Source organism: Balearica regulorum, chromosome 4 (assembly GCF_011004875.1).
Source record: "Balearica regulorum gibbericeps isolate bBalReg1 chromosome 4, bBalReg1.pri, whole genome shotgun sequence".
Classification (NCBI taxonomy): domain Eukaryota; kingdom Metazoa; phylum Chordata; class Aves; order Gruiformes; family Gruidae; genus Balearica; species Balearica regulorum.
Genome location: NC_046187.1, coordinates 13691949 through 13716797, shown reverse-complemented (window position 1 = coordinate 13716797; position 24849 = coordinate 13691949). Strand labels below are relative to the sequence as shown.

At 42.0% G+C, this 24849-nt stretch overlaps 1 protein-coding gene and 1 long non-coding RNA gene across 5 annotated transcripts in view; one reads left to right on the top strand and one right to left on the bottom strand.

Annotated features, from left to right (window-relative positions):
- IL15 (interleukin 15) overlaps positions 1–11502 on the bottom strand; it is a 93564-nt gene extending 82062 nt beyond the window's left edge. The window contains exons 1-2 of one of the 2 annotated variants that reach the window (XM_075751230.1): positions 6248–6279; positions 5290–5380 (exon numbers count right to left, since the gene is read on the bottom strand). The gene's annotated coding sequence lies outside the window, so the exon portion shown is untranslated. Of the gene's footprint in view, positions 1–5289; positions 5381–6247; positions 6280–11138 lie in introns of those variants that run through there. The other variant, XM_075751231.1, reaches the window with a different exon arrangement.
- LOC142601673 (uncharacterized) lies at positions 4772–23750 on the top strand. Of its 3 annotated transcripts, none has more exons than XR_012835222.1 (6): positions 4772–5355; positions 13754–13944; positions 15216–15342; positions 15432–15594; positions 17476–17640; positions 18738–19239. It is a non-coding gene; the product is annotated as an uncharacterized LOC142601673 (long non-coding RNA). The 3 variants fall into 3 exon arrangements; XR_012835221.1 differs by having other exon boundaries at positions 15418–15594; XR_012835220.1 differs by having other exon boundaries at positions 15418–15594; positions 17476–23750.
- The last annotated feature ends 1099 nt before the right edge of the window (positions 23751–24849 follow it).

The following is a 24849-nucleotide window of genomic DNA, read 5'->3' as shown; positions in this document are numbered from 1 at the left end:
AGCTAAATGGGTCACCACAAAGGACTTTAGGTCACTGGTTTTGAAGTTTGCAAATACAGTACATAAGAGAACCGTAGGCGCTTAGGTGTTCCCTGTTTGTGGTGGCTGAGGTGGTGAGGTTTCAAACAAAAGGGAATACATCAATGTGCTGTCCCTTCAGCTCTACTTCACAAAGTGATTGTTGCTTTTTCCACCTGCAAAAGAGAATTAAATGGTTTTGTCCCCCTTTAAAATTTTCTTTTGTGGTGATGCCTGCAAAAGCACTGATAGCAGGCCACGTACCACGGTACTGCCTGTCTTACTGATTGCTGCTGTCTCTTGTTCTCACCATCTGTTGATTTGTGTTTTATGAAAGGTGTGAAGCATCTGTGTTATCTGAAGAAGATTATCTGTGTACAAAACCCAGTGGAGTACAACTTTGATCTGTGACCAGCTCTTATTATCAAACTCATTAATAATAACACAGAGTTCCTTGAGCACAGTTTTTTGTGGAATACTGTCCCCAGGGAGAGTTAACATAATTTCCCCCATGTCTAAAGAAGGCTGTTGCTCAACTGGTGCACAGATAGCATTCCTCTTTTCTTCTTGACTACGTAATTTCATGAAACAGGCTGAAAGATAACATGCAAGAGACCTTTCCATCTCTGTCAAGTTGAATTGCAGCTGGCCAGAGGTTTAAAATTATGAAGATCAGAACTGAGAAATACCAGAACAATGACTTATGTTTTACCTTCAGATCTGCTAAGCTGAAAATGGGCTGTTTTATTTCTAATTAAGAAAAAACGAAACTGGGATTATACTATAGCAAGCAGTGTGCAGAGCTAGTGTAAAACAAGCCACAGAGCAAAAGTAAGGCTGCCTTGGTAGGCTGTAGCTTTAGTGCTGCCCTGGGGTGTGAGACTCGTTTGTTTGTTTTGATTTGGGTTTTTTGGAGGTTTTTTCCAAGTGCTGTGAGAATGACTGATGGAAATTTTTTACCCCTAGGCTGTAGGCACCTCTTCAGCTTTCCTGCACAGTGTAACGCATTGCCAGTAATGCATCCTTCTGCTAAGAGGGCAATATAGAAAAGCAAACACACACATACAAAGCCTACTCTCCTGTAAGTGTGAATTCAAGCCATTTTTCCTTTGCTGCTTCGTGTTAAGTCAGATCCATGTTTCTGGCATTCTTACGCTTCATATAAAATCTTACAGTATCTATAGCCAAATCTGTGATGAAGATACCCCAAATCACTGTCCTCATGAAAACCTACGTCAGACCATATCAAGTCACTGACTTCACACTGAGCTTTCTTGAAGAAAAATCTAGAGGCAGTAAAATGGGATCTCACTGTCTCCACTTTTTTTCCCAGCTTCTCAGAAATAGTTCCATTAGAACACAATCATTTCAGCAATTTAAAACCTGGCTTTAGAGGATGCTGAAGGATTTGCTTTGCTTCATGAGAACGTGCTTGAGGTTCCTCATGCAGAGATAGGAGAAAAAAGTCGCGCCGCCTCATAGCCTGCAATGCTAATTGAGCAAATGCTGGTGAGACCAGCCAGTGTTTTTTGGTTTCTGGCCGGTTAACCGGCAATGGGCTAGCCAATTGAGTAAATAAATAATAATAGCCTTTTTTATCTTTGTTAGATAGATTTGGTAAGGATTAATAGGAAACACCTGAGCATAATCTTTCCTTAAGTGCATAGCAGCTGTTGATATTCACATTCTGTGCCCTGGGTGAGAGAAGATCTTCCAGTTGTCATCACTACTGCGGTGCTTCTGTTCACAGAGCGGCTGCATCTCTTGTCCCTCTACAGCAGTTGCAGTGTATGCAACAAGAGCAGCCAGCAGCACTGTAACATAAATGTGTCCAAAATACTACTTCAATTTAATTACCTATAAAACTTATTCTATAAAAGAGAGGCAAAGAATTCACTATTGGTTTCCTTAAATAAATCAAATTTCAGTAATAATCCTGGAAGTTCCTTTACCTTTGATTTAACGAATGCAGGAAAGGCCCGGATAGTCCACTAAATCAGCTGTCTGCTGGTCGAAGGAGCTTGGTACTGCAGTAGAGATTCAGTGCTCTAATTAAAAAGTCTCAAGCTATTAGAATTTTCCATTATGAAAACAGAATGTTTGCCTCACAATTATGATGTTATCTTGACTCATTGCATATGTCACAGACAATTAATTTGGCGGGGGGGAGGGAAGGGAATGGAATGGAATTTAGAATGTATTCTTTTATGCCATTCTCTTTTGGGAAGGTGGGGAAAAAAGACAAGTGACCTTTTAAAGGTCCTAAAATTTGCATCCAGGGATTTTATATTGCATCCTGGTACCTGCTTTTTTTTTTTTTCTCATCAGAAAAATAAATACATCTGGATTTCTTATCTTCCGTAAGAGGTGCAACCCTGTAGGAGCTATAAAGGGCTTGAAATCTATACTTAAAGTACAAATTCTTCCAATTTTCTGAGTGCAGGGCTTTGTACCACTGCCTGTATTTTCTCTGAGCAACCTGTTCCAGGTTGGTTTCCATTTCAAAAGAACCTCTTCCATTTGAAAGCACCATTTCTTTTGTTCCTTTCTAAATATTTCTTGGAGGTCATATTTCTAAATTATGTAGCCAAATCTCCACAAAAAAGGTAGATCCTATCAAGAATCAAAGCCATGGAAATGGTATTCTCTGCTAAGTGGTATCTGTGCATGTCAGTATTTAATACAAAGCAAGAAGGTAATACAGTCCCCAGTACTTAGGAAGCCTTGTTGAGAAGAATGGCAGAACTGAAGAATAGAGAAGCTATTTGATGATTGTGTTTTCAGCTGCAATCTGCAGTACAAAATTCTCTTGCTGCATATCTTCTTTTCAAGGTCTATTATAGATATATATAGTGTGCGTATGTATCTATATATATAAAAAATTGTAAGGTATTGGGCTAGGCAGTAATTGGTACATTGTGTCTTGGCAATAATGAATACCGAGATTCAGTAAATGATCAGTAAGAAGATGTTTTCACTCCTTTGTGAGCAAAGCTCCCTTTCTTAATTAACAGAGAGAGGGCCTTTTGTAAAGAGGAATAGAAACCACCCAGGTTTGACTCCTTTTTCTGAATTGCCTGTCAGAGGAGCCCTTTTCTCCCTACTGAGAGGCCAGCCTCCTGATTTTGATATCATGATTAAGTCTCCAAAATTGGAATGCACCAGGATAAACATGTATAAACAGACACTTCTGTGTGCAAGCCTGTGCATGTTGAAACTAATTCTGAAAATAAACTCTCCTGAAGCAGGCATTGCTTTTTGTAAAGCTTATTTCACACTTCGCAGTTCACTTCACCTGAAACCACCTTTTTCACATCATCTGTGTGGTTGTTATTCACAGAAGACTGTTACAGAACTAGGCTATATCTGAATGGCAGAACTTGGGCATGGTCCCATGCTCACAGGCTTAAGTGCACATCCAGTCACATCCCAATCGCATCCCAACTTATAGCAACCTAGAGAATGTGGATTCACAGTTTAGTTTCTGATGCAGGACTTTTGGCAAGTTTATGACTTGAGAATAAATTTGCTAATATTTTTAGTCTGAAATAACTTGATCTGCATTTGTCACTTTTCAAAGGAAATAGTAAATATCTTTGTCATTAAATGTGGGCATATTAGACTTAATTTTTCCCTGCATTGCTTTCTTTTTTTTTTTTTTTTTAAAAAAAAAAAAAACAAAAACAAAACAAACCATAAGCTATTTTTTTTTATCTTACCTGAATTTCCTGTTTGGTAGAAAGAATCTCCACTTGCCTGCTGCTGAATTGTCAGGGAGCTCATTACCTCCAATGAGATGAGCAGTGGCATGGAATAATTAAACCTACTTCCTGCTGGCAAGCGGGAGATCTTTCCACCCTGTTCCTTTTGATTTGACCTTTGACTAAACACATTTCTCTTTTTCTACATGGATAGTATTTCATCCCCTGGATGAGGCAGTGATTACTAGAGCATAGTTTTCAAAACTATGTTTGCAAGAAAGAAAATGTGATCTTTTATATTGTTGAACGAAGACAAAATCCTGCCTGTGCAAATCCTTGTTAGATGGCAATAAAATCTGGATTTTCTGCCTATGTGAATGAATTTCCATAGTGGAATTTCATTATTAGTACTTTTTAATGAGGTTTTGTTGCTTTGTTTATACAATGTAGTGTTTAATTATGTAAGAGTCTAAATCAGAGCTTTCTGGTGTAACCCATGCAAAGATAAAGGCTGTGAAGCCTTGGGAGGCTTCACAGAGACTCAGGAGTTAATTCATACTGAAATGAAGAGGAATAATGCTTCTATTGTAAGTTTTTCCTTAGTTACCAGTAAAAAAAATCCAAGATCATAAGAAAAAAAAAAGTAAAAAATAAAAAGGCTGCCTGTCAAAGTGAACCATGGCCTAGTTACAGTATGACATGAGTTTGATTTAGTGGTATCCAGTCATTGCCTGTGGGTAAATGACATGCTCATACAGCAATTTTTCCCTCTTTTATTTTTAGGTCATTTGAATGCTTACGAATATTGGGCACCTTAAAGACCTAAATGTGTGAGAAACTGCATGGGAACCAACAGCACATGCTTATTCACAGTGTCCTCGTAACATTGTCCAGCTGGGTTTGGTCAGAAAGAAAAACAAGGGGAATGTCATTCCTCAGTCTGCTAGAGGCTGATCTCTGGGGACCTCTGGTTCTTTTTCCCTGCTCTGTTTTTGTTATTAGTTTTATATTAGTAAAAACATTTGTAGTAGAGTATCTCGCCATCCCTAGGCATGAAAGTATTTTCCCTTCCTTTTTTTCTCACTCTGACCCTATTTTCCTTTTCTTGTTTTTCGGTGGAGAAACTTGCCTGCCAGGGATAACAGAGGAGAACACGTGGGCTCGAGTCCCTGTGTAGCAGAGAAGAGAGGATTAAGCAAGAGTCTCCCCAGTCCTGAGGGCGTTAGCTCACCCAGCACTGATGGGAACACTGCACTGCTTGCCATCCTCCACCCCCAGCTGAAAAAGACTTGTTTGCTGCTCAGTTTGTGAAAGAAAGGTACTGGCACCTTTCCCCTCTAGAGAACGGATGGAGGTATGCCCCTGAAAATACCCGAGGAAAATCCTACCTCCCCATGCCAGCTTTGCCTTCTGATGCCTGTAGGCATTTTCCTGGGGAGCACAGGGTACCGCGCAGACCCTGCTCGGAGCGAAGGGTCACCTCCCTGTCAGGTGGGAGTGTGAATGCTGCGGAGCCAAGCGCTTCAAGCTGAGCCTCTGCTCCATTCAGCACTGCTTACCGAACATAGACCTTTGGGGGCATCTGTGGTGGCAGGCTGTGGAAGCAGGTCTGGTATCAGTGTGTTGTGCAGAGCAGGTGAGCTGTTTCTGACACCTTCCTTCTGTCAGGACAAATTTTATCCTTTGTTATTTTTAGGTATTTACAATACTGAACTGTATATAAGAGGATTGGGCATAACTGATAACTATGTGAGCTTAAGAACAAAGTGGAAAATCCAACAGCCGGTAATGTACAGGTGTAATGTTGACTTGAAGGAACGTTTTTGTATACAAATAAAGTTCCCCACTTCCTAAAAATGTGTTGAAAAGCATATTAAAAGGTATAACTTTGAAATTGAAGCTGACTCTTAGGCAATAGAACTGAGCTAAAGTTAGCTAATGGTATATTAGCACAAGATGCTCAAAGAACCTAGTAAATAGAACAGTGATGAATAATAGAATTCTGAGAAAAGCTAAGGAAGAAATGTCAAACTTGCTAACCTGCCCCCCTCAATCACCCCCCCCAAAAAAAACCCCCAACAAAACCCCCACTCTTTATTTGCAATCCTGCTACAGCTAGCCATTATTTACAAAAGGACTTCAGAAGTTCTTTTTCTTGTGCTTTGGGTGGCTTTTTTAATTGAAATCACTGTAAATTGAAGATCAGCAAGCCTTGCTTCAATATAAAAGAAGTTAGATGAAATGATAATTAAATTTAGTTTTAAATAATGTAGTCCTGAACTAGAGTGGCTTTTTTAATGATAAATAAAAGGGAACTCAAAAGATCAGGAGTTAAAAAATGTATGAGAAAATAATCTTATGAAGAACACAAAGCACGTAATTGACCTCTGACAGATATTCAGTATTCAAAAAGATACGGATTACCTTAATTTACTAAACACTTAAAAGGGTTATAAAATCTCATGCTTCAGAGTTAAACCCAATTTCTAATGAATGGAACAAAGAAAAGAAACTTTCACTGTATATACCTGTCATTTCTTCATTGCCCATAAGGTAATCTCTCGGGATTTTTCTGCAGTACCAACTTCTGTCAGGAGCAGATTGCTGGGGCTGATTCTGGCTGGTAATTCAAGTTACATTTCTGCCATGCAAGTAACTGCAAGGTGAAGCAGGTACAGTGCAGAAACAAAAAAGAAGGGAAAAGGAAACAGAAATATTTCCCCCTTCGAGAAACTGGTTACAGCACTGGCATGTCTTTTAGGAAATCTTTGTATCCCTGCTGTGCTCCTAAGACACCCTGGTTCAGCCACTGGAATGAACGAAGACACGCCCAAGTGACCCCTTAACAAAGAGGGGAATTGGGAAGTGCACACAGAAGAACATGGGATCCCACAGGCCCTTTTATATTTTTATGCAGGATTCACATCAACAGGAGTTTTGCTTTAAAAATATGATTCTTGTTTTGTTAGAATGCTAATATTCTTTCCATAGCAAGGAAACTTTTTATTTTAAGCTTTGGCCAATGATCCAGTTTTTTCCAGCTCCTTTCCAATAAAGTTAGTCTTCTGAAGTCCCCAAGCGCACAAACAAGATAGATTGTAGTAAGCTCTCTAACAGCAGACTCTCATTTCACCGGAGTCACAAGCAATATATTTTTATCCATATATCCAACACCAGAAGGCTCTGATGTGGTAATTTTTGCCTCTTTTACTTCCTTTTCTCCTCCTTCCTTTGTATTCATCTCAATGTATTTAAAGCAGGAGCCACACAGCTCTGTATATGCATTCATACTGGAGAGCTGAAAGGCACACGTGCTATACCCACCAGAGAAAACCAGAGACTAGAGCTGGCTTAGGGTATATTCAGGCTGGTCTATTTTATCAGCAACAGCAGCTGAGAAGAGAACTGGTTTAGAGAGGACCGGTCAGGCTGCTCTTGGCAGCATGGTTTGCTGGATTGGGTTTGCTGTTACCACCTGGTTTTTAATTGCCTACCTGCCTTATGAAAAGCACCCACGGCTATCATGGCCCCCGGTAGTGAGGTGAATAAGCAGAGCTTCTAGTTTTTAATGTGATTCCTTTCATAGCTTTCGATTTTACTGCCAACTCAGAATTAATATTTTGGTAATACTTTCACATACTGTCTTCCAGGGGCTCATACCCATTTATTCTTTCAAAAGCTGCTGAGTCAAATTAAAATTCTAACAGATCTTTGGGTCCCTGGTACCTAAGATGCTCTTGAAAAATTTAAGCTGTAACTTGCTACATTTAAAAAAAAAAAAAAAAAAGCTAAGTTTATATGTGCAATTTTAACTGAAAATAATGGTATTGAAGTTGCAAATTTTGACATTCATCCTGCTGAAAGAAGCACGATTAAAACACAAATGGGCCTAAGGTCTGCATAAGCATTGCAATCAGAACAGGCAACTCTTTGTAATTCAATCACAGCTATGGTGCAGAAAATTTCATCTCAAGTAAGAATGGGAATATTGAAGAAAGTCTTTTAATTTTCTAATACCTCGTGTAACACAGAAGCAGCCCTGGGATGCACATCTCAGACTGCATAATCCGAGAATTATCTAAAAAGACAATGGCAGTAAAGATTGTTTAATTCAAAAAGCCAAGTGCTCAAACCACACAAAAACTGTTAAGAAAGTGCTACAAAAGATGAAGTGAACAAACTGCTGGCCATGTAATTATTCTCCCAGCAGGCTCATCAAACAATTCCCAGCATGTCCTCCTGCCTCTTCTGGGGATATTTTGACTAAATCTAACAAAATAATAGCTGCAGTCCCCTCCTTTTACAGTCACTTGCGATACAAATTGGATGCAGTGTCAGGTCCTTGAAGGAATTGATGGTTCTGTCAGATGGAAACCACCTGGCAGACATGCAAACCTTTCGAAGGCAATTGGAAAAAAACATCCATTTTTTTCTAGACTGAGAAATCCTCAGGGAGGAAGCATGCTGAAATACACACTTTTGATATATTTGTTTTTAAGAGGAAAGGGATTTTTTTTAATATCATTTTAGGGTATTTTAGGGAAGGGTATCAATGTTTTTCGAAACTTCTCAAGCAAATCACTCAGTTCACTCTTCCTTAGCATAGGCATCATCTTTGCCCTCATTAGGAATAAGCAAGTTGAGCAAAACTGATTTCAGAAGCTGTTTCAAGGCACTTGTCCATTCATTACATCTTTTAATCCTAGTCATAAATATTTATAGTTTTAAGAATTTGCTTCCAAAACTGGAACTAGAACTCAAAGCTTAATTACCACAGCTCTTTAACATGAAAATTATTCTCAGCTTTAACACACCTTGATGAAACTTGAACTGCTAATATAAATGTTTCTTTCATCTTCTCCCTGACAAACCCAGAAAGTAACCTAGAGCCATAGATTCACAGTTAGGTCTTTCACACCCATTGGCCTCACAGCACAGTTTTGATAACTATAGACATGTTTTATGTCTGAGTAACGTATAACAATGGCAGCAATTTTAGCAACTTGTAGGTTTTAACTGTAGAAAAAGCTATAACATCTCCCAGAAGAATAACAGTATGTTAAACGTAATTCCTACCGTGTGCACTATCTTGTCTTGTCATACTTTTGTGGGCGATAAAAGTTAGAATCTCTTGGTGTTTCTGATTGCTTCACAAATTCATGTTGTTTAAGGTGAGGAAGGACCATTAGCCTCTCTGTCTCTTGCCCGTGCCTCCCATGGGTCACAGCATCTCATTACCAGTGCAGCAAGGCATATGACTTGCAAGTTAGGAATAAGGACAAATAAGTCAGCCAGAATGAGAGCCCTGGGCTGTGCCTCCTGCTGCATCCCCAGAGGGCAGCAGGACCACGTTTGGTGACTGCCCACCCAGTGCTGGCAATAAGCGCACTCCTCTTCCAGCACAGGCAAGAGGCCCTGGCTGCCCCATTCCAGGGAGTCCTAGGGAGGGAGGGAGCTATGCTTCTAGAAATATTTTCTTGTGAAAAGAGTATGAAGTGGAAAATGTTATCTTAAAAATGTCTTTAGATCACTGAATCCTCGTAAAGCAGAACATTTTAGTTTAGTTTTTTGTAGGTTGGTTGTGGGTTTTTTTCTTGACTCTACATGGTTTACAAGCTTAGGATAGCTGAAAAATCCAACTTGCCTTTGGAGAAAGCTGTTTTCACTGGTGACAATTCAAAACGTTAGATTTATTCAAAACATGACATTTGCATGTCTAAGTGGATAGATCGGTTTCAGTGTGTGAGTTAGAAATTCTGCTCTCATCTGTCATTGAGTTTATGGAAGTGTATGTTCTTGGAACAGGCTTCTCTTTTTTTTTTTTTTTTTTTAAGGTCCTTACCCACAAACTTCATCATCTCAAGTTACAGAATCAATACTGCGTTGACACATTTTACCATGGTTTTTAGTCTTTAGGGTAGTATGTTGGATAATGGATGATTTGCTCCAGATTTCATTGTAAGATCAAGTTAACAACAGGGTCATCCAGAATATTCCTCCTTTGCACTACTTCAATAATTGCAAATATTCTTTCTGTACTAACTTGCAAATAGAAATATGATCCTTAGCATTTGCAAAGCTAAACTCCATGTGAGATACCTGGCAATTTCCTGCATCTTCCAGAAAGATTCCTTATCTTCTTCAGTCCTCAAGAGATCTATTTCTCCTTCATCTGGCCTGCCCCACCATCTTTTCCTGGTCACATTTGCAATGTAAGGGTTGCCTCTGTCTCCACTGTCGCCTCTCATTCTGAATCTAACAGAGCCAGCCCTGAGACCAGATTCATTAACGACTGTAACGCTTCCCGGATCTCCTGCCTCCTGCATGTCATGGCCAAAGCAAGCACAACTGCACCACAGTCCCAGGCTTTTTGCTGTCTCCAAAAACGGTATTTTACTATTCTCACTGAATTCAGTAGAGCTGGGATTTGGCAGCTGTTCCTGCTGCTCAGTCCCCAGAAACTTGTGGCTGTAGTTATAGACGTCATGGGTTCAGGCTGAGCAGTTTCTTCTGTCAGGATGGTCAGGAGTGCAAGTTACAGTGGCAATGAAGGGTGTGAGAAGACATGTCCTCGCCGCCTTCCTCACACTCGCAGGGACCCAGCCCTGCTCTATCTCTGCTTGCTGCAGCTGAAGGCAGAGCCAGTCCCTCCATCTTTCCAGCCTTACAGTTGTTCCCCTCAGGTCCCAAAGGAATTGACCCTTTGTTTTAGCTGAAAACTTCTAGTTTAAGATGTGGTCTGAGAAAAAAAGAGCATTCCTTTTCTTTGGGGTATATATTTCCCCCTGCACATCCCATTGCAGCCTGGTCTGTTTAAACATCAAAAGTGCTTGTGTAAATATATACAATGAGGCTAAGTGATTAGAATAATCTAATGCAAATTTCAAAGACTCTGAGCAGATCTGAGAAATCAACACTGTCATAAGTTTTATTTCCACAGCCCAAATGGAAATAATATAACTAAAATACAGGTTGTACTTCAAAGAAAATCAGTGTCGAAATTCTAATCAGTAAGAGGATTGCTCGAAGGTGGGGAGGGGAACATGGCAGGTGGGGGGGATACTCCTTCCCCAGTTGCACATGCATTTTATTTGTTCATAAACGCCTTGAAAACATAAGGCTCTCCGCGAGCGATGAGGCACTCTTTCCCATTAACTTTTGCCATATACTATTTTCAGACATCCTCATTCATCCCCTGAGCCTGACTTCAAAATCGCAGGCAGTCCCTCCCCCGGGCCATCACCCCAGCCTCTCCCTGCGCACCCCGCAACCCCTGCGGGCGGGAGCCATCTAAAGGCGCCCCAAGGAAGCGAAGCGCTCCTCCAGGCAGCACCCTGGCTTCAGCCACCGGCTTCCCGGAGGCAAGGATGCCTCTCGGGCAAAAGAAAACCAGGCAGAAAAGTACGGTGCACAGATTACCTGGGGGCAAGAAAGGGCAGTGGTGGCTAATCTGGTAGTTCTTGAAGTGTTCGTGGTCTGAGCATCTGTCCTGTCCCGCTCATGTCTCTGATGTGGCAGCGTGCGTCACCGCTGAAGGGGACGGTGGAGAAGGGAGTTAAGGTGCAGGGGCACCACGTCTCCACGTGTTTTAATGAGGGGGCCTCATTAAAACATCCACTTCAGATTCAAACTTTCACAAGGCTGCACAGCTTTGCCTGCCAGCAGCGAGCAGCAAGTTGAAAAAAAAAACCAAACCCTCCTGCCCGAGCGGAAGCGGCTGCCTTCCTGTGAGGGAAGTGTGGAGCGGAGCAGATGGTGCATCTAGTCCCTCAGCTGGGGCTGAGTCTCCCATCCCCTTTCCCTCCGCATTATCCGCTGAGACCCAGGGCAGCTCCAGAGCCCAAAGTGGTGCTCATTTCCTCCATCATTATCACTTCCACCCAGAGCACGCTGGGCACCTCATCAGGGAGCTGATGGAGAGGTGGCACATCAAGGCTAGGAGTATGGATTTATTTTTTTTTTTAATTCTGAGGACACGCATTTTCATGAGAAAAAAGGTACTTTTTCAGATCAATAATAGGTGAACAGTTCAGAAATAAAAGTCTTTCCTTCAGAAATGCAAATCATCTGGTCTACTCTAACCTCTTCAGGGCTCTAATGATCTTAAAGCACTGTCTTTTTGCAGTCTGCAAAGCGACCGTAGCCTGACCTGTGAAGGACAATTTCATTTCAAGTGACCTGGGGAAGCAATAAAAATGCAAAGACAAAATGGAAAGAAATATTTATTTGAACACTCATGGTACTATTTTTATTTCTATCATAGAGATCATTGACCAGTTCTATATGATCTTTCCACTCCCTAGAAATTGCAATGTTCCACTGTAGCAAATGCGCAGAGTTTAAGGTCAATGTCGAGTCATAAAACAGCTACAAGTACAATTTAAGCATTTGCAATTATGGGCAAAACAAGAAAAAAGGTACTCTGTACTCCATCTGGAATTCCACTCACTCTGTACTCAGTGTTAATAAAATACAGATGCAGCTCAGACCAGTGGTAATCGAAAGTCATTAACATCAGAAGCTGTTCGGTGGCCTGTATGAATTGTATTTTGTTGGTCTTAGCCCAGTGCCCGTTAGACAGACATCTACATTACAGCCAGAGCCTTTGTGTCATTGGCAAGGACCAAAGGCTGTAACGCACTTTCTCACTGAATTCCCCTTTTGGAAGTCGAGCTAATCACTGTTGGACGCCGTGGGATCCCTCCTCCCCGGCACCGCTCATGCTCTTAGCATTCGTGGTCTCTGGGGGCAGAAGGTCCATCTGCAGGGCTGCTGGGTAAATAATAAAATGCAAATATGCATGGGCCAACCAAGAAAGCCGTGACTGATCTAAGCGCAGCAAGTAAAAACTGCCAGACTGTTTTACATGGGCAGGGGTGGTACCTCTTCACCACCTGCCCATCCAGAATCTGTCCCATGTGCTGACTGCCGTCAAAGGCATTGCTGCCGACAAAAGACACAGTGTACCTGTAAGCATCTCTCGGTGCACAGCATCCAGCACGGTCAGGGCTTTGCTATCTGATAGAACTCTAATCAATTAGAAGGAAAAGATTTGTAAGCACACCTCTCTCCTTTGCCGTGCAACTTCTCCCTAACCTGCCTGTGATATTTCTTGATGGAGATTGCTAAATTCAGAGCTTACTACTGAGGCAGCATCTCCCATACCACTTTCTCTGGTTTGTCCTGCTGTCTGTAAACCAGCCTTTGCTTGCATTTGGCATGAGGGAGACATCAGTTTCCAGTCCACATTTTGCAGGATCACCCTTTCTGAGAAACGGGGTCATTTGCTGCCAGCGGAGCGTGCCTTAGCCCTCCACTCAGCCCAGCTTTCAAGCCTCGTTGGATCCATATGCTTCGAATGAGCAGGGTGATTTTTCTCCTAGTTTCTGCATGGGCGTGACTTGTGGCTATCTCATCCATGCAATGACGGCCGTATGCTCTTGGGTACCAGCAGAAGCATGAGAGAAAAGATTATGATTTTCAGAGAACTGTGTCTGTCATTAGCGCAGCTGCCACCGTAACAGTACAGGGCTGGTGAGCTTTGAGTTTTCCTGTTAAGACTTGCTATTCTTCTATGACGTGACCTTTTGTGCTCAGATTTGTCATGCACCTCACAGGTTGGAAATCATATCCTGAGCCATTAAATCTCCCAGTCCTATCTTGAATAATGTGCTTTGTAGAAAAAAATCTTGAAGACATTTCCGTGAAAATACAAGTAAATTTGTTTTTTAAGGTTGTAAGGATCTGGAAATATGTATTTGTTCACTGAGATGCTTTGAAAAGAGTACAAGGCTTAGCAAGTGAAAATAAAATAGGTCTGATTTATACAGTAATACAGTAAAAAGGCCGTGCAGGAAAAATGCAAACAATCATTTTATATATGTTTATGCACATTAACTCTCTAAGTGATTATACAGTCTCTAACATCTAAATTTTCACGGGGTTTTGTAATGCTTCAAAGGAATATAGCTGCAAATAGACAAGTATAAGTTTCATTTCTCTCAGTAACAGCAAATGCATATTTTTGCTTTCAGAAGATGCCTCTTCTGTCAGTTGTCCTTACATTTTTGTCTGCTTTTACGCTGATAAAATTCCACTGACGTCAGCTATAGCAAACCTTCATGCTTGATAAATGTGTGAGCAAGAAGAGAATCAGGGTCATACTAAACAAACAAACGTCAATCATCAAGGAATAAGCGGGGGTTTTAGCCTGCTCAGAGGAAAGGTAAGTGGAAGGACCTTTGTGTAACTCTTTCTCCGTGCTCAAAGGTAATATGTGGATGGCTTTAGCTAAATAAAAGCTTATTTTTTGCCTTCTTTTTGCCTTGTGTGCTGTCAGAGGAATAGGTATTGAAAAGGCTAAAGCCACTGACATTTTGTGCGGTGAAAGAGTGAGGATGTAAGCTAGAAATTAATGGAAATGCTCCCCTAAGTATATGATCCATTAAGTTGTTTTGCAATGCTGAGAAATGAAGCATAGAGTATTTTGTTAAAGTCAATGTCCCATGGGGATGAAAGCAAGATTAGGATCTCTCACTGCAACAGGCCAAGCCCTGCCAGTAAGGAGATAGTTATAAATCCAGAATGCCTCCAGTTTAGTTAAAGGAACCACCCTGAATTCACACCGATGCAGCTGAGGCCTAACCCAGGGCCTGTATCTCCAGTTTGGATGTCTCTGGGCCAGCGTGCCCAACGCTCTGAACAGCCAGTGGCAGCTCACTGGCCTGTGCACAGAGAACTTCAGCCAGATGGGTTGATACCGGAGCAATGTAGGACATCACGGGCTCCTCATGCCTGCTCCCAAGTGAGGGATACCTTCTTCAGTGCTAGGATTTACCGAGTGGCTTTTGGTTTATTCTGACTGCACGGAGTTACTTATCCTTTCAAGAAAATAAGATATCCATTCAGTGGAGAAAGGAGGTTGCATTATTATTCTGCAAACAGTGTTTATAAAATTCATTAATGCTTTGCCCACAGCTCTAGCACCAAAGGACGGTGTTTCACTCTGTCCTGGCAGAACAGGTTGATTACCAGTTTTCACTGGTATGTATCTTGGTGTGCCGCTGCCTTTTTCCGACGACTGCCTTGACACTGTAGTTGCATTGCTCAGCAGTTTCTGCTCGCTCTGCCACGCATTTAGCTGTTGAGTTCGTGTTCCAGCATATTTTCTTCTGCTTTGCCTACAGACCTGAAGGGCAGGAAAAGGCCCTCCCAGGCTTGGCCTGAGATGGATCCAAACTGGTGTTTTCAGGGGTGCTCAGCTGCAGCAGGTTTTCTTTTCAAACTCACCTGAAAGGATGAAATAAAGAAAAATAACTCTCTGGGGGTTTTCTTTACATTGCATACCTGAAACCTGAATAAAAGGAGAAAGCAGGCACTAAAAACGTGCCAGCTTCCAAAAGCTATTGCCACTGACAGAACGTGGCTGATCAATGGTGTTTTGCTGCTACAAGAGGAGCTTTAACTGAAGCTGTTTTCCCATTGGTGTGCTGCCAGGGACAGCAGCAGAGGTCTCTGAGGAGCTCAGGAGGGAAGGCAAAGGAGCCTGGAGGCATTCCTTTGTGGCAGTGACTACAGACCCAAGAGAAACCTCTCAGCCACCTACATTTTTTACAGCCAAAAGGTTAGTAAACATGAAAAGCAGGCAGTACGCTGTTGAAAAGAAAGGCAACTCCATCCTCAAATACCCTTTTCATAGTATTCTGTCTTCAGGTTTCATGAAATGGCAGAGGAGATGAAACACATCTGAAATCAGTTAGATACCTCTCCATTGTGGCCTCTGCATCTGGCATGCTGGGATCTAAATAGCAGCAGAATTAGGAAGCCGTGGTTTCCCAGAGTAAGGACTCTCTCCCCATTGTCAGTTTAAGAAAAGGTAAGACCTCAGCACTTCTGCCCTTGTGAGGAGTCTGACCCAAGCACAGCAAGAAGTTTGTGAAGGTTAGCGTGCCTTGACCTGGGATTTCCTGGATGACCCCCACGCTAAAGGTGCAGCAGTCAGATGCTTCCAAACACTGACCCATGCAATGCACTCCTGGAGCGCAAACGTCCTGCGCAGAGAGACCAATGCTCCTGGGGCACAGCAAACTTGCTCTCCTCTCCCCCTGGGACCAAGCAGAGTGTGCACAGCAAGTGCCGGCCTTGCTTGGGCTTCTTTAGGGCAGGCTTCAGCCTCTGATGAGAATAGGTCAGGAAGCCACAGTGTCAGACTTACAACATCAGGCCAGATGTTGAGAGACAATGTTGGCCCAAATGCACATGACACCGCTTTAGGGCACCCTGGGCCCGTGAGCCAGGACTGCGCCGTCTTACGCAGACATATGCAAAGGAGCTTTGACACCCCTCTCCAGCTCAGGTGCTGAGTGCTGCTGAGGGACCTTGGGCTTAGGAAGCTGGGGGCTGATCCACTGGCTTTGGGCTGGTGTTTTACCAGTTCACAGCTAGACCAGGTTTGTTTGCACAGGCTAAACCCGGACAAGTGAGCCGCGCAGCTCACATACTCCAGTTAGTAGCTCTCAGGCAGTAAAGGAGTTACGCTGAAGTTAGCAGGACTGCTGGTGTGACCGACAATCACATTTAGTAAGGAGTAGAGTCAGAACCCCTGTCAGTTCACAGACTTAAAGTAACTGTCTTTCCAGTTCTGTCACACACTTTTTGAAGCAATGATTTTTAATTTTTTTTTTCTGGAAATAAACCAGATGTTTTTAATAAACAAGCAGAGCCCTTGGGTGCTGCATCTTTTTAACCAGTTGATAGCGTGGCTAGAAACCATCTCTCGGTATGGTAACTTTTGCCTTATCTCTAAAGTAACACATTTGCCTGATCAATCAAATATAAAAATACAATTTAAAATGGCTACATTTTGGTTTTCTGAAATTCACTACGTCTTTAGACTGTTACTCTTCTCCTCTAAGCTGCAATATAATTCTAGTTAATAACCGTCTCCTTCACCTTACAGTATAGTCCCATCAAGATGCCTTTGCTTTAAAATAAACTGATTTGATTTTTTTGGCTCCTGGGGGGCCAGAAAGGAAAACTGAGTTTGGAGAGGAAGCAGGATTGCTTTCATGTTTTGCTTTTCTTTCTGTGCGTATAAAATTTAGGCAGTAAACCTTTCCCATCTGCGACTATGCAGAAGTAGGTTACATTGCCTAGAGCAATTGCAATAACGCACTTGCCACTTTTATAGAACTCCCTGCTTTATTAGTTTTATCCGGATAACTTTATAGTTACTTTCCAGGCATATAAAAAGTAGGTAATTGAAATCACAAAGGTAGCTTAATACCTGAGTTATCATGTAATTGCCTGGATGCATCTGAAACTAGATTAATACTCTGTTAGCTTTTCAACTGGCCAGTGGTACAGTTTATGTATCAAGTAACAGACTGTTTTCCATGTAAATTGGACAAGTGACAGAAGTGTCTTTTCCTGACAGTGCAAGTTCTGTAATAGTTAAGACCACAAATTTAAGATCATCTGGCCAGAAGCTACTCTTCTACTGATAAAGGACCAATGGGATAAACCTGCAATCCTAATGTATGGAGTTAGTGGCATTAGTAAAAGCAGAAAATTCTACGAATCTGCTGGATCTTCAAAGTGTTAAAGAACTCGGGTTTTTTTATATCAACAGTTAGTGCTTTCATGGCTTACAGGCACAGATGGAGAAACAGCTTTCACCATTTTGGCCATGATGAAACATTTCACGGTGGCTAACAGAATGCAAGAGTGAAATTAAAGACTTCTCTTTCCATGGCAGAAATAAGAATGAAGAAGATGGATTTCCAGTGCAGCTTGATCTCAGGATTAATCTGAACTGACTAAGGATGGCATGCAATTCCAGCATCTCAAAATATATCACAGTATACAAGAGACCTGGGAATTCCTTCTGGCACCTCTACTTCATCTTTCACATCTTCAAATGGTATTTCTTCAGTGGAGCATCGTACCAGTTTCCTCTTCCCTGCCGAGTGTGGCTGTAACAGCGAACAGTTCAGCCAGGCTGCCATAAATTTCCAATTAAGATGGGAATAGAGGTGTCTCAGTTCGAGATAGAGCTGAGTTTGGAAAAACTGATTTCAGATTGGGCCCTTAGAAGCAATATCAGGTATTTTGTTGTTCATATAGCAGCAATTGGAAGTGGATACTTGGTATCTCAGTGCTTTTCTAACTTTCCCAGGATCGATTGCACAACTCCCTTGATTTAAATGACAGGAAATTATCATTTGCTTATTTCCTACACTAAACGCAGAGGCAATCTGACCTGAGGCTTAAGTGAGGGGGCTTTTAAACTACAGCCACTAATTCTACATTTAGAAATATTCATTAATTTTGAGTCTCAGAAGGTGGAAAGTCCTGTCATTAGCAGAAAACCAAAGCACACAAACAGCCTGTTGTGCCAGCCTTTCTGTTCAGCTCCAGAGAGAAATGTTGTGCGCTGTTAGCTTCAGTTTGCAAGGCTCTGTGCAGAGGCATTGCTCGAGGGAGCGCGGGCTCTGCAAGCAGCTGGAGCTCGTGCTCTTTGCCTTGATTCTCGATTAGACTCGATTCTTTAGGCAGAAATGGCTCCCTGGAAACCAGTGACTGGTGCTGGGCTGAGATTCCTGAGACAAGAATTGCCTTCTGCTGTTCCCAGCTGCCAGCTCTGGGTAAATAAAAGTGAGTTGTACTTGGGCTGTCCGTCACTTACCCTACTGCAAAAGCTCAGTGGAACACAGTCATGGCTTTACTGGGTGCTACACATCAGCTCCTGCAGTTGAGTTGAACTTAACAGTGAGCAGGCAGCAGCGGGGTCTTTGGCAGGAGGGAAAAGTGCAGAGACTGAGATGAGCAAATGCCCACAGCGTGCTGTATGGCACACAGGGAGCTGAAGGGCTAGAATAGATAGGTACAGGAAAAACATCCCTCAGGTTTATTTATAATGCAGTTTGACAATATTCCATATATTAGAACAAAATGCAGACACCAGGTTTAGTCCAGTAAAGAACATGACAGATCATTTGGCTTTTGTTCTCACCTTAGGATATTTCACCAAAGGACCTGAGCTTAGTTGGAAACAAAATACCGTGTCCTGCAGCATCACGGGTCAGATCACTGCTTGGGCTGAGTGCTACTTCTCTGTCAGCTCCAGCAACATCTGTCGCCCCAGGCCGTGCTCTGCTGGGCTGCAGCTTACGAGACCAGCAGTGGAGCAAGTAGGAAGACCTCTTAACTTTCTCTGTGAAGCTGGAAACGAGTTGATTATCTGAGAACCAACCATCTCCAACAGGACAAAGATTTTCAGATATGTTTAAATGGCACTGCAGGGGCTGTGGCTCATTTTTTACTGTTAATAACCTGATACAGCTATAATATATTTTGTTTAATACCTAAAGACAAATTACAGCATATAAAAGACCATGAGATTATAGTTTAGTTTTCTAGAAGCTGAGACAGTCATATTAATATATTATGAAGGCATTGTAACAAGAATGCTAGTATTTTAATGATAAAACATCCAGGGTCAGTAGAAAATATGTATCATCATCTGCAAATTCATTTTTGATATAATAAAATAGTATAGCATAGGAGATATGCCACATTTTAAATAGGATAAATGTTATTTACACTTCATACTGCAACATTTTATCTTTTGAAGCAGCAGCACTCACTACTTGATCACGCAGCATCTGCAAATGTGCAGAGGGGCCACGGCAACTCATCTGACAGCAACAGGCAAAGGCTGCGGTAATTACCGGGCTTGCTGCTGCTGAAGGCCGGCTGCAGAGAGAGGCCAGGCTCACCTGTCCCGTCAGGGAGGGGCCAACTGGGCCCTGCTGGAGGGGTGCAGATGGAGAGGAAGGTTATAAACAGGGCAGCAGGCAGCACGTGAGCTATGAGTGTCTGTGGTGCAGAGGGGGGTTGGCTGGTGTCCTGGTCTGGAGTCATTCTGCCTGTGGGTGAGTGATGGTTTAGCTTTCTCTACAAGGGAAGCGTAACAGTTGGGTGCTGCTGGTGGCAAGGAGAGGAGATGCTGCACAGGCCTGGAGAGGAGGGGGGAAGCTTGTGGTCATGAGGAGTTTCTCTTGTGAGTGAGCTCTGGTGCTTTCACGGGTGGCTACGCAGGACTGCGAGAAGGTACTGTGTCTATGTTCTTGCATCCCATAGCTGAGCTCGGGGCAGGGTTTGAGCATCCTGCGGTGCAGCAGCCCTGATAGAGCCCAGGGAATGGCAGGTGTACATCTGCACTCCAGTACCAGCAGTATGTTGGGTGCACATCCACCCTCATTTGACTAAAAATTGATGATTTAAACCAAGGTCAGAAATGAAGTGTTGGACAAAAGAGGAGTAGTGGTGTTCTGAAGGTGTGATAAACCTAGACGGTACCTGCTACATTTTATGTTGGTGCTATCTGCTTAGAAATTATTTTTGATGGTAGATCAGAGGAGCATGCTTGTGCGGTATTAGCGTGTAAATGTCATGATGGGATCTTTGAAATACATGTAACATCAAGAAAGTGGGGAGAACATGCAAGGAATGCAATTCATCACCTAACTTCTAAATTATTCTTAATGTTCCAAATCTGGTTGCAGTGATTGTGTGCACTAAATGCCTAGTAAGAAATTGTATGGTGCTCCCTCTGAAGCTCCCTTGGAACTGTTAATGCTTTGGCATACAAAAACCCCGAGGTTAAGCTGTGCATAATGCTTTCTTGGCCCGTACTTCCAGGCTGAAGAGGAGGGTGCAGAAAAAGCCAATTGTGAGCATAGGGTATTGTCTCTGCACCCCCCTCTTCCAAAGCACCTTGTTGTTCAGCTGTTGGTAGGCTAACATCTTTATTTATCTTTCTGTTGCTGTTTCTTTTTCTCACTTAAATCCTTGCTCAATAGATTATTTTTTTAATAAGAAAAAAACCAAGTAATAATGACTTCTGCGTAAGCTTGTGGACACGTTCTGTTATCCCTGAGGAAGAAATAGAGTGAAAGTACCTTCTTCCTGGGATTCAGCTTTGTAGTTGTTGTTTTTTCAGCCAATGTGTGTTTAAAGAGAGGTAGAAGCTACAGCATTTGGGTTTCTGCAGGCTTCCAAAGTAATCTAGTGAAAGGTCATGTTTCAGTTGTTACCACCTTGAAGTGGCAGGAGAGCACACCACTTTGAATTGATGCTGACATCAAGGGTGAGGTCCTTGCGCATCTCTCCTGCTGGTGGGAGAATCTCCAAGGGGCTCATCCTTGTCTCTGCCATCAAAATAAGGTGCTGAATTTAAATCAGACTGGAGGCAGCCCAAGGGTTTATGTGCCTGACTAGCAGGGATTCACTTTCAAAAGAATCAACCTCTTTCTCTATGCCAAAACTAAAACAGTAGGAAGAGCAAGGGGCAACTATAGCAGTAAAAATTTCTATTACCTGCTAAAGAAATTGTGGGTCGTTGGCATTCTAACTGCCTAATAAAAAAATTTAAAAATCTTACTCAGTGGTTTTGTAATGTGAAAATCTACAACAGATGTCATGAAATATCATGATGAAGTCAAAATATTATTCAGGGCTGTAGGCACTCAGTACTTCTCATTTCAGAAGGAAACAAAAGTGAATTTCCAATTACGGTGGTTTGGGGAACACTGTGGAAGAATCACTGGCTGCAGAAATGGGGTTAAAAAGAACGCAGCAAACATTTCATTATCCCTCAGTGTTAGGAAACAGTAGGAGTAGAGATGGCTACAAAAGGCTTTCTCATGCTTTGCAGTTGTTTCTCTTTTCAAAAAACATTGTGCAGTGCTTAAAAAATGGGATGGTTGTAAACTAACAGCAAAACTGCATGCTTAGTAGTAGTAGCTTAATTTGGCAAGAGACTGAAATGTGATTTTTCCCCCCCCACCCCCCCATATTGCATGAGTAGCTAAGGAAGTAAATAGCTGCAGAAGACAAAGTACAGGCTGGTGAGCCTATCGTTTGCTTAGCAAAGGGAAACCAGTGGCTTTTCCATGGAATGATCCTCACATCTGTGACATTCTCTTGCTGATTTTTTTTTTGTCTATCCTGGCTATGGAAGCAAAAAACTAGGCCCTGCTTCAAATTTCATATGTGTGGTAGCTAATTACAGTACACATAATCTTAATAAAGAAGTGTCATTAGTTATAAAATCTGTTTACTCTAGAGTTTCATGGGTAGGAGAGGGAGAGTCCAAGCTGCAGAGGGCTGTTGCCAACTGGATGGCTCAGGCTGTGATTTTGTCAATTACTGTGTTTCCTATTTATGTACGTACAAAGCAGGGATGAGAAAATGTGTCTGTGTCCTAATTGCCTTGAGCTTTTAGCAATATTTATGGACTATGAGCAGACTTTCAGGAGATGAGTAATTAAATTTCTACATCTTGTTAAATGTGTTTTGTAGCATCTTGTCTCCTCCTGCTTTAAACAGCTTCCTCTTTCAGTCTTGAAAGCACTTTCCAGTAGAATTGTTAAAATTTAGAGCAAATATTTTTATGCTAATGGTAGCACATTAACATCATGTTACACTTTGTTTCATCTTCCTCACTTCAGTTTATCCTCATGTTTTGTTCCATAACACCTCTTGCCATTTTACGATGAACTGTAGATACTAAAGATTATTAAACTGCTCCCACTTGGGTAAATGGGAGCTTTGCCGCTGGTTCCTCTGGAAATAGGATCAGGACCGGAATAGATGCATGTAACGTCTTGTAAGACACACTAATGCCTGAACAAATAGGACTCCAAGCAGTTCTGAATCTTGTCCTCCAGTTCTCTGCGACATGCATGCCACTACTTGATCAACGGGCAATTGAAACTGTTCAGTACATCACAAGGATCTTCACATTAATTTACTGGAAACAAAATCAGCAATCTTGCAACAGGATTGACCAAAAGATGCCCAGTCACAGGTGCTACATCACACCCGAGTATCAGTGAAAACGCATTAAATCCACATAAGCACCCAATGAATTCATAATGAGTCAGTGCTGTCACTGTAACAAACCAATGCCAGAAAAGAGCTTACAGAGGTGGCCAGAGCTCTTGGGTTTTCAGGGTCTACAGGCACAATAAATATTGCTGTGATTTTGATTCAAATTTTAATTAAGCTTTGTTTAAATGGTCATCACGGAGGTGGAAAAAAAACCTGAAGTGTAAGACTTTATCAAGATCTTGGTTTTCTGGAGTACTACATGTAACTCTCAAGTATTCCTGATTACATGTTAAAACTATCCTTCTCTCAGCTCAGAATTTTATAGAATCATTTCCTTTAATCAGGGACAGGATTTTTTAAAGAAAAAGTGAAAGTCCTGTACAATCTCAGGATTTTACTTACCTGACTCTTGCCCTGCCAGGAAGCACACTCTGCAGTACTGCAGTCTTAAAAACTTAGAGTTATGCATGGGGGTGTTTGTGAGTCCTGGACTCAGCGACTTGAAAAATCATCTCTTGGACAGAAGCAGCTCAGCAGTCACCTCAAAGTACCTGGTGGATGGTGGTAGTGTCTGAACTAGCTTGAGATCCTGCGAGTTGTAAAGCATACATCATCAGTACCACAGCATCCTCACCTTCAGACTTAGCAGCAGCTAAATCAGCTGCTGAATTCAGAGTAAATGGAGCACTAATTTACACTTTAGGTGTAGAGACGGCATACTGCCCTGTCAGTGCCTTGCTAATGTTCCTCCAAGACACTTCAAAGTAAACTAATAGAAATGAAGAAAAATGGAGCTGACAAGATTGGCAGTTTGTCCCAGACCTGTGTTTCAATAAAGCTCAGATACGTGTTCATTCCCTGTTTCATCCTGTTCCTGCAATTTACCTCAAGACAACCAAGATGATGCCCTTTCTATGACAGCAAGCTCTGAGGACCTATCCCCAACAGACTACGTGCTTTTAACTTTACTAAATAATAGACAAGGATGAGAAAGTGCAACCTGTAGCATCATATCCTGCTTGTCCTGTCACAAATTGACCAACTCAATTAGTAGAAAATGCGGTCATGTTTGTCTATTCTAGCTTGAATCCACCGGATTACTTCAAAGCAGCTTAAACTTGCATGTTTTGCCCCCTTGAAGGCCAGCCCCCGCAGGTCTAATACCTGGGCCTGGTTTCCAGCCAGGTTCACAGTACAGGCACTGTCAGTGGTGTGAACAGCAGTACAAAGAAACAGCAAATAAAAGCCTCTGTCCATCAAGTGGTGACCTTGCTAAATGACAGCAGGTATCCTGAGCATCTGCTGGAGGCAGTGCTAGGGCCTTCTCTTACAACAGTATCATAGGAACACACGTTAGCTTTGGAGGATTGATCTCGCAAGGATCAGTGCAAGGACATTTCAATGAGAAAATGAATAAGTCCTTTACTCTGATTATGATGATTAATTCTGTTACGTCAGCAGCCTTTGGCACAGCCAGTGACAGCAGCAGCTTTCGTATGGGAAAAAACTAATTCAAGAGCCAAAAACCTTAAAGGGGAATTTTGTGAGGTTAAATAATAATAAGTGACACACAAGCACCTATAACTTTATGTATGTGCAGAAATGCACATACTGTCCTCAATCCTATATAAGACTTTGTACTGATGTATAATTGCTTTTTATTTGAAACATCAGCCAAGATAAAACCTGGCATTGGCCAGCCACAGATGGACTTGACCGTGGAAGTTTTTGGACCACATGAAGTTGAGCAGAAATTCTATCACAGGTGCCAATTTCACAAATAAATAATCACTGTTGAACTGGCAGGCATCCCACTTCCCTCACTTTGTGTTTGATTTTTGCAAAAGACTAATCGAGACATTTATCAGGTACATAATTTAAGATGGGGTAGGTCTTTGCTAGCACATGAAACTGGATGGTCCTGGAGTTTCAATTTTTTAAAGGGAATTTGGCTTTCAGACAGTGCATTTAATTGGTTTCCTCTCCAAGGAACCCATTGGTTTCTTTTCTGAAGGCAAACACTTGACATGCACTGATAGGGTCATGTCCCTCTCTCCAGTGCAGTTTCTTCCCCCAGCTGCCATAAGCAAGTCGTGCTCTTTGTCAGGGTTTTTTTTTTTTGTCTTGGATGGACTCCAGCTCATGGTTTTCATGCACGTGGTATGACAGACATTTAGGAGGGGAGTATAAAGGCCAGGTTCCTCAATCCGGCTTTGTTAGGAAATGCTCATTT